The sequence below is a fragment of the Schistocerca americana genome, chromosome 1 (assembly GCF_021461395.2).
Source record: "Schistocerca americana isolate TAMUIC-IGC-003095 chromosome 1, iqSchAmer2.1, whole genome shotgun sequence".
NCBI lineage: Eukaryota > Metazoa > Arthropoda > Insecta > Orthoptera > Acrididae > Schistocerca > Schistocerca americana.
In genome coordinates, this window is record NC_060119.1 from 1046939796 (window position 1) to 1046950504 (window position 10709).

At 38.7% G+C, this 10709-nt stretch overlaps 1 pseudogene; it reads left to right on the forward strand.

Annotated features, from left to right (window-relative positions):
• The first annotated feature begins 10331 nt into the window (after positions 1-10331).
• On the forward strand, positions 10332-10450 carry LOC124556709 (annotated as a pseudogene).
• The last annotated feature ends 259 nt before the right edge of the window (positions 10451-10709 follow it).

Here is a 10709-nt window from a genome sequence, read left to right on the forward strand (position 1 = left end):
GGAATGTGCAAATAACTAACTGGCAAAAAGGAAATAAGAAAAACTTATGTTGATCACCATAAGCCAGTATTACTGTTATTAAATGTCTAGAATTCAGGATAAAGTTTTATATTTTGGTGCAAAAATCTATAATAGGTTGATCCATAAAATTTTGGGCATGCAGCTGCATAAATTTGACTTCTTCTTCTAATATTACGGCTAAATGCCGTCCAGCCATCTTCAGAGTGAGCTAAGGTGACTGTCACCTTGGCTCACTCTGAAGATGGCTGGACGGTATTCAGCTGAAATATCAGAAGAAGAAGTCAAATTTATGCGGCTGCATGCCCGACATTTTATGGATCAGTATTTGTGCCGCAAAAATATGAAGATGCACTATAATAGGCTGCCTGTAGACAACAGGCAGGAATTGAAAAACCCCAGATACTAAAAAACGGATTAAAGGAATAACTCATTAGCCATTCCATCTACGATTTATCAGAATATTTGGAATCAAGGATGTAAATTCCTCTTAACTCTAATGTTTGCATTAAACAGACAGATGACCACAAGAGAAAGGAAAAGATTGAAGATGACACCAAGGCCTGGTGTTACTATCACACATCGGATCACTCACCACCAGTATTGTCAAAATCCTGAACAAACATAACCTGAAAGTGGTTTTGTACCCTGCATGCAAAATTAGGGACATGCTGAGTGTGATAAAAGATCCCTTAGGATTAAAAGGACCTAGCATGTATGACATTATGTGATAATGTGGTTGCCAATACATTGACCAAATAGAACACTAATTCTCACAAATACAAAAGAAAGCAATAGAAATAAGAGAGCATGAAAATCTAGTGAACAGAAACAGTAGATTCCACCTCTGTTCCACTTGCAATGACATAATATAAAAAAAAATGTGGTGAGCAGTGGCTGCTTCTGCCAATTAATGTATAATAAATAAGATCTGCTCCAATTCTCTGACTTGGATTATGTGTAAATGAATGAATCAATCAATTGATGAACTGTTTTCTCATTCTTTTTTAAAAAGGGAATGTGCAGTAGAATAGATGTCTATTTCATCATTTCTATTATTGACATATTTACAGTCAGTTTTCAGGAATTGTTTATCAGGAAAGGAAATAATTTCCTTTTCACATGAGATAGTGAAAGCTATTGATAAAGATGCAACCACTGAGTTGCAGTCATAGCGTGACAAATGTTTGTACCTCTGCAGAACATGGTGGACAGCTAAATAAATTAAAAAAATAAAAATTTGGAAAATCCTGGACGTGATGATGTCTATGTTATGAAAAGGATAGATGCTACTCACAATATAGAGGAGATGTTGAGTCACAGACAGTAACAACAAAATAGACTGCTGAACATATGAGCTTTCAGCCAACTGTGCATGTTAGGAGAAGCAATCTGCAAGGTGGGGGTGAGATGGAGGCTAATGTGGGAAGGGTGAAGGATAGCAGGGTGTGGGTGGGGGACAGTAAAGTGCTGCTTGTAGGAGCATGCAGGGAAATGGTGGGGACGGGGTAGGACAGCTAGGTGCAGTCTGGAGGTTAGATGGAGGGAAGAGGAGGAAAGGGGGGGGGGGGGGGGGAGCAGAAAAGGAGAGAAATAGAGGACAAGAAAAAAAGACTGTAGAGGCATTCATGGAATAGAAGGCCGTGTAGTGCTGGAGTGGGACCAGGAAAGGGGACAGATGGGTGACGGGCAGGGACTAACAAAGGTCAAGGCTAGGGGGTTATGGGAACATAGGATATATTGCAGGGAGAGTTCCTACCTGCACAATTCAGAAAAGATGGTGTTGATAAGAAGTATCCAGATGGTGCAGGTTGTGAAGCAGTCATTGGAGTAAGAAATGTTGTGTTGGGTAGCATGCGCTGCAATAGGGTGGCCCAGCTGTCTTTTGGCCACAGTTTGTTGGTGACCACTCATGCAAACAGACAGCAGCACAGTGGATGCTGCTTAGCTTGTAGATCACTTGACTGCTTTCATATGTAGCCCTGCCTTTGATGGGATAGGTGATGCTTGTGACTGGACTGGAGTATGTTGTGGTGGGAGGATGAATGTGAAAGGTCTTGCATCTAGGTCTATTACGGCAATATGAGCCACGAGGCAATGGGTTGGGTGCAGGGGTGAAGTAGGGATGGATGAGGATATTGTGTAGGTTTGGTGGGCATCCTAATACCACAGTGGGAGGGGTGAGAAGGACAGTGGGTAGGGTATTCCTCATGTCAGGTAGTCGAAATCCTGGCACAGAATGTGATTCAGTTGCTCCAGTCCTGGGTGGTATTGAGTCATGAGGGGAATGCTCCTTTGTGGCCAGATCGTCTGATTCTGGGAGGTGGTGGATGACTGGAGAGGTGTGTGTAATACCTAGAAGAAGGCTTTTTGGTCAATAGCTCACATGTTTAACTGTATTTTTGTTGTGCCTCTCTGCAACTCAAAATCTCTATATGGTGAGTATAAATCGATCCTTTTCATAATATTGTCAAAAAAATATGGAATTTGAAATAAAACAATGGAAAGTCCAGAACAGAATAACAAAAGTAAAGACTGACTTTCCATTGTTCCTGTCTGCAACTTAACACTTCCTCTATGTGATGAGTAGCAGTGTATCGTTTTCATATTGCTTCAATTAGAAATAATACAGTCAGTCCACATCAGTATAATCTGAATTGAAAGCTGCTTCAAACTGTTGTACAACAAGAAACAGTATGCACTGAAACAATATATCTTAATAGGAGATTCCTTCAGTTTCTTACTGTGCTTGTGTCCAAACGCTGGTTTGATGCTGCTCATCATGCTAGACTATCTAGAGTAAATTTATTCACTTCAGCATAACTGCTGCAACCTACATCCACATGAATCTGCTCACTCTAGTCAAGCCTTGGTCTTCCTTTACAATTTTTACCTCCTGCACTTCCTTTCTTACCAAATTAACTGTTGGAATATACATCAAGTTGCAGACAGGCACGGTTAAAAGACACTCACATATAGCTTTCAGTGACAGCCTTAATCAGAAAAGACACACACACACACACACACACACACACACACACACACACACACACGACCACCAACTCCAGCATCTGAGGCCGGAATGCCACTTCCTGCCTGGAGTTTCCATTGTTCAAATTAACTGTTCTTAAGAATCAGAGCCCAAACTGAATCTCACAGGAAAAACATCTTCTGCATACAATAAACTCACAGTTAATAAATTGCTACTCAACTGAATAAAATGTGTTTAAGTGCAGTTGCTTACACACAGTGTCAAAAATTTGTAGCCAGCAGTTGCTGCTTCTGCCTGTTAATGTACAGCTAGATCTCCATATCCATTATTATATGTAGATGAATGAATGAATCAATCAATGAACTGTGTTCTCAGAAATTTTCAAAAATGGAATGTACAACAGAATAATTCCCTATTTTATTAGTTCTATTATTAAAGAATTCACAGGTTGTTTTCAGGATTGTATCATCAATTGACATGGAAATAATTTCCTTTTTAATTGAGTTAATGAAAGAACTGGATCCCCTGAGTAGCAGTCATGACTTAACAAATGTTTTTGCCTCCATGGAACACAATCTACAGCTAATCAGAAAACTGTGGATTTACATAGCTTGACTAAAAACTGAAACATCCAGAAAGGGAGGAGGAAATGAGACTTTGCCTGTATGGGTCCACATATCATTATGACACTCACCCCCTTTGGCTCGGATGACTGCACTGCTTTGGCTGGGAAAGTGTTATAAGGCCATTGTATCATTTCCTGAGGCAAGCAGAATCACAGCTGTAGTAACTGATCCTTGATACCATAGCTACTGGAACCATGACATAGTTGATGTCCGAGCTGGTCCCACACATGTTCTATCGGTGACAGGCCTGGAGATCTTGCTGGCACAACAGCACTTCAACATCACACGGGCAGTTCATAGAGTCATTTTCCATGTGTGTACAAGGGTTGTCTTGTTGAAAAATGGCACCATGACACTGTTGCATGAGAAGTAGCACATGAGGATCAGGACGTCTGCAATCTATCATAATGCATTCAGAGTTTGCTCAGTCACTATTAGCCATGACCTGAAGTTGTACCCAATGCCTCCCCACACAGTGATGCCCAGAATAACACCACTGTGCCTCTCCAAGACATTGTAAGAATGGAACCTCTCCCCAGGTCATCACCATATTCACCAACAATGATCATCCAGGATAGTACAGAACCGCAATTCGTCACCATTCACCAGCAGTTCACTCTTACTGGTCATGGCACCACACCAAATAGAGCTACCTTTGTGGTGAATTTAACAGTGGTTTATGCATGGGACTATAGTGCCCTAGTCCAGCTGCTGCCAGTCTCCAACCAATGGTGGGGGATGACACAGGATGTTGCAGGAGCTCTTACTGTTTTTCAGATGGCAGGTGCAGATGTGGAGGGATTATGATGTTCTTGGTGCACAGTATGGCATTTCTCCCTTGTGGTGGTCAGATGTAGTCAATCAGAACCTCATGACACACTTCTATTGGTTTATTCTCCAGAGTTAGTAACAAATAACTTATTGGTATAGCAGTACGTACTTAGATGTTGAAAAGTAAAAAATATGGCTTCCAGCTACAACACTATTCATCCCAGCTGACACTCACATTATGAGACATTTATCTCTCTGTATATTAATTAAAACTTAAGTTTGATGAGCATTTCTTCATTCCCATGTCCAAGAGATAAAATGTCACATTAAAAAATATGTGAAACAGTTTACTTAACTCTGATGTGGCCTCAGTATTTAGTATGGAGAAACATTGTTGCACAATATCCAGATCCAGGTTCTTCAATGATTGAGGCTGTAGTTAATAGTTTGGGAGTAATAAAACATCATTTATTTATCCTTTCACATAATATTTCACACGCGGTTTTGAAATGTCACAAGTAAAAATCACCCATAAAATTCCAAACTCTTGTCTTTGTCTAAGTCTGCAGTATCTTCCAAAGCGCCTTCCTAGATGTTACCTCAAATTAAGTCAAAAACATAATGGTGCAATTGGCGCCAACCTGGTACTAGAACAATCCAGATCAAATTGTAGATCAAAATATAGTTCAGATGGCTTCTGTTTTTAGATTATCTAACAAATTTAAGTTACATAATGCTTTCTGAAAATTTATACTTATTTAAAGACTTTTAGTAGTAATATTAAATGACAAAGGCTGCAAAATTTGTAAATATAAAATTTAGAAAATTCCTGTTATGTTGAAATATTGATTGCATATTGGTAGCAAAATAAACAAAAACATAAATAGGAACATATGTTTTATGAACATGTAAAACTGAATGATAAAAACGGAAAAATTAATGCAAAATTGTTTTCAGAGTATTTGCTAACTTATTTTCGTCGTGTAAGATTGAAGTTTGAAAACATATCAGTTGATGACAGAAAGATTATATTTGTGGAAAAATTGCACCTGATGACAGGAAAATTTTACAAACATCCACAAACATGAAGTATATAATATACGAAGGAAACATAGTTCACATTTGGCCAGAGTTGAGGTGCTATCATATAGTTCATTAACTGAATAGAAGTTTGAGTAGGACTAGATAAATTATAACCTCGATGATGAGAATGCCTGCCCAAACATTCCCATGCAGTCCAACTTTGGGCTATTGTCACATCCAAATGCCTCACAAATATGGATATTGCACAGGTCGACTGCCAGCCAAATGGAGACCTACAACGAAGCTCCTTTCAAACCCTGTCAGGTGATGACAACACTATATCACATGACTATACAGCATCTCCATATCCTTTACAGTGATCACTCAACATCTGATGCTGTTCCCACTACTTATACGCCCTACCAGGGTAACACCACTAAACATGGACACCACTAATGCAGTCTGGTGGCCATCTGTCTAACCTGCCGATGGTGAGAATGTGTAAAGTCACTTTCATGTCTGACCATGTCTTCTTGATTCATCACTTCTTTTGTCAGACAGTGTGTGTATAAGACCGTCAGTCAGTATCAGCATTATCGAACAGAAAACTGTGTCACACTGTTGTATGACAGGAAATGGTAACCATCCTAGTGGTACAGTGTAATAGGATTTTCATGCTGTGTTTCTGTGGTCTTAAGATCAAAGACAGATTTGATGGAGCTGTTCATGCTAGTCAGTCTCAATTCTGAGCATATTTCTTCATCTCTCCATAACTATTGCCATCTACATCCAGTTGAACCTGCTTGCTCTAGTCAAGTCGTGGTCTTCCTTTACAATTCCCCACCCACCCTGCCACTTCTTCTCTTCTTACCTAATAAACCATTGTTAAGAATCAGGTCATGAACTGAATAATAAAACAAAAGATCTTCTGGACAACACAAGAAATTCTTGATTCTACAGTTAATAAAGCGATACTCAATTGAAAAAAAATGCAGTATGTCTAGTTTCTTACACACAGTTTTGTTACTGCTAACATTTAATTCACTTTCAACAGTAATACAATTGGTGAATCAGAGAGACACTAGATTTCTAGTGCTGAGAGCAGATGGGAAGTTTTTATGGAAAGTGCTCATTCACAACCTTCTGTAGAATCTTAATCTAGCTATCTTTACAATACTGGAGACTCATTTCACTCCTTTAAGTTTCTTTAAAAAATTAGATAGTGACTCACAAAAGAATAATGACTCATTTTTACATCTCAACTAGTTAAATACCACTCAGATTGGCTTTTGCAAAGGATTCTCCAGAGAAGTGTCCATATATGATGTCACAAATGAAGTATTAACAACAGTGATATTTTTATAGATTTGATTGTGTTGACCTTAAGATTCTATCTGGGAATCTAAAATCTTGTGGAATTAATGACATAGGCCTACTTCTTGTTTGGATGTAATCTTCACTTCAAAGCAGAAAGCTGACAGTCAAATTGACAAACTGTTCCACTGGAATGGAACCAGTCTATGAGTGGGGTAATATTAAGAATCCTAGGAGGCTTGGTATTTGATCCACTTCAGTGATTCATTTTTGTAAATGTTCTTCCAATTGTTTTAAAGGACTGTTCAAATACTGTCATGTTTAGTGTTGACAGAAGAATACCAACAAGCAATGGCACTAAATGGACCACACCATACACTGCCCAGATGATAGCCGAACACTACTGGCTTTACCTTGAATCTCACAAAGAGTCATGTTTTGCAATTGCAAAGTAATAAAAATGACCTGCTACATCAAAAATAGACATTAGCGGGCATAAACAAAATAAATACTGTATGCAAAAATCCTTGGACTTCAGGTGGATAATAAGCTAAAATGAAGTCAATAGATAGATACACTAATCAAGAAGAGCTGCGTGGCATCTACGATTTCAAGAAAACCACATACTTTCATTCTCTGTTGGCATCCAAAATTACACTCGGAGGCTGTGCAGCTACAATACATAAAATAATAATAAGCAAAAAGAATACTCTATAAAGGAAATAATCATATATTTAACAGTGGACTCTTCAAAGACCTAGAAATTCTTACACACAGTTCCATATAAATTTGCCTCTTAAAGTCTTTTTATTCCCATCAAACACAGATGTTGAACTGAAAGATGTAGATGTTGCTAGCATGTTTGTGCAGGCAGCGTTGGCTCAACATGCTCGTAGAGGCCACCACAAGGCTTACTGTTTGTATGAAGTCTTCATCTCATGCCACAGACAGTCTAATTGTAATGATTCTGCTTCTGGTCTTGGTATTTACATGGTTTCTATTGGGATAGTTGCTCTCTAGTATTTAGCTTTGATTTCTGCCGTTGGTTGTGATATGACTTGTAAACTGTGCAGTGAATTGGCTAGCTCAAAAACAAATCAGGACAAATAATCCTTAATGCTGACTGCACCATCGTTATGCCTAATGGATTCATTCAGCAAGAACTCAGTGTTTTTGTCCACAAGTTACAGATCTTGAGACTTTAATGTATTTTTATAGTGTGTGATAGTAAAATGGTGATAAAGATGCTCCCTTGAAGTTGTGTGCTAGTAGTTCTGGAATGATGAAACTAAGTGGAGCTATGAAATTAAAAAAGATCCAGAATGGAAAACGTAATGTCAACAATAACTACTGCTGCAGAAGCAGCAAAGTCATCAGCAACAAATTCAGCAGCAGTAACACTATGATTAATGGTTAGAATAGTAATTAACACTTCAACAACAGCAGCTCAGGGAGTTGCTAGTTGCTGTAATACCTGAGAGAGCAGAATGTAACACTTAGTGCTGCCACCTCCTCCTACTGGTTTTGGTTATCCTTACGAGAGTTGGGAAATTTACATCTGTCATCTTCTGCTGGTTTTTTTTTTTTTTTTTTTTTTTTTTTTTTTTTTTTTTTTTTTTTTTTCAGGCAAGTAAGCATGTAGACATTATTTTTAAAAGGACGATGTTGCCTTCTATAAATTTCTATTTGTATGAAGTGGCTGAAAAACTGAGACCACCCTCAAAACCAAGTAACTTATTGTTTGATGATATTTTATTTCCAATTCAGTGACTGAACACTTTGGGCACCAAACACATATGAGAGCCATCAGTTGAAATTTAATCAATATCAAAAGAAAGAGAGTCAGTCCCATATGGCTTGCGTCGCTGACCTCAAGGAGGTAATTTAAAAAAAATTTCAGCACTTGACAATTAACTTTATGCTCAGCACTCATCTGATGACAATAGTTCATCAGTAAGGCAATATCATGTAACAGAGAAGATTGTGAAAAATCCCCTTCAATGTCAGTAAGTACTGATGACAAAGATTCTTTGCGGGCATCAACTCTGGTAGACCTCATTCCGCTTGCAAAACATGAAAGACTCATATCTTTGGAGGCAGGCACAACTGTAGAGGGATACATAATAGACCTACTGGACACTGTGCCTCCCACGCTGCTCCTGACATCACCCTTCCAGAACTAGCATTCTTAGTGCTAAAGTCCTTGTTGGGGATAGGAGGCGGTCAAAACTACATCCTGTGTATTGCTGTCATGATTTGCAAGTTACAGATGGGAGGAACTCCGTATTTCTAACAAACTGTGTTACTAAAATGTATGGCATAGATGCCATTGGCATACAGATATGCAAGGGAGTGGCCCAGTCAAACTTGAGAGGCCACAAAAAGTCCAGAAGCTGGGCAGAGCCTGTGATCTGTCCAGTCAAATAGCTTTGGTGGCTTTATGAACAGCAGGCAGTTTCTTTATTACATGAAGCCATCAACTAAAAAACTTGCAGTATTGGTAGTTATGTAATTTACGTAATTTCTATTTGAATAATTATTCTCTGGAACATGGCTCTTCTTTATCTCAGAAACCGCTCAGTGAATCAACAACCATGGATGAGACATACTTGGTGTTTAGCTGCATGAAATGGATGTATTCCTCATAGACTCAATTTTTGTGTTCGCATTACATGAGACTTGTGATTTTAAGAAATTAGTATAGTGTATGATATTAAAAGCTGTGTTTAAAGTTAATAGTAAAAATTAGTACCAGGTGAACTGTAGTTTGCACAACCAATATGTCCATATAGAATTTGCATTATTATCAAGACTTCAAACAGGGATTCTGGATTATGTCACTTCGACAAGCTGCCAAGCAGATGTTCAACAAAAAGTGAAAATCTCTCCTAATTCAAACAAAAATTAAAAACCTTGCTTATTACACAATGAATCTGCATCTTATCTGACGTCTATATTCAAAGGTTGAAGATGTCCGGTGATGGGATGATAATTGAAAACGTTCATTGTAAACTGATCTTCAGGCTCAGTGGTTCAGTAGGTAAGTGTCAGACTACCAATCCAAAGATCCTTGGTTAAATTCCCAATTCATCGTAGCAATTTTTCTGTCTCTCATCTCTTTTTTCACCTCTGGCAGTGATTTGTAAATGTGAAAAACGCTAAGGTGCACTATGACCTGTAGTCAACATTAAACTGTGCGTTCTCTGTAACTGTCTGGGTAAATCATTTCAAAGGTCCAAGAAAGGCAATGGCATCCACCTTCAATAGGACCACGTCTAGTGAAGCACTGCAGTATTGAAACCAACCATTTGGTTGGGGACAACTTTACTTTATTATTGTTATGTCATAACCTGTTGTTATTTAATGCTTATTAATGTAGTTATGTAAACATTAAGTTAACAGTAGTAGATTAACATGACATATTTAGTATGAATGAATGGTGCCTTCTGTGCTGAGTTTACTGTATTCATTTTAACCTGAGACATCATAAATGATAAAGAGCATTTTAAGTATAGTTAACTACACAAAATTAGTTTCTGACAACCACTTCTTATTGATCAATTTAACCAACAACTTTTTCCACATATGCCAATGGCCATGCCGCAGTGGTAACACTGGTTCCCGTCAGATCACCAAAGTTAAGTGCTGTCGAGCTGGGCTAGCACTTGGATGGGTGACCATCCAGTCTTCTTGGGCGCTGTTGGCAAGCGGGGTGCACTCAGTCCTCATGAGGCAAACTGAGGAGCTCCTTGACTGAGAAGTAGCGGCTCCAGTCTTGTACACTGACATATGGCTGGGAGAGCGATATGCTGATCACATGCCCCTCCATATCCGCGTCCAGTGATGCCTGTGGGCTGAGGATGACATGGCGGCCAGTCAGTACTGTTGGGCCTTCTGAGGCCTGTTTGGGTGGAGTTTAGTTTAGTTTTTTTCCACATATTTGAAGATTCTCTTTACATCACACA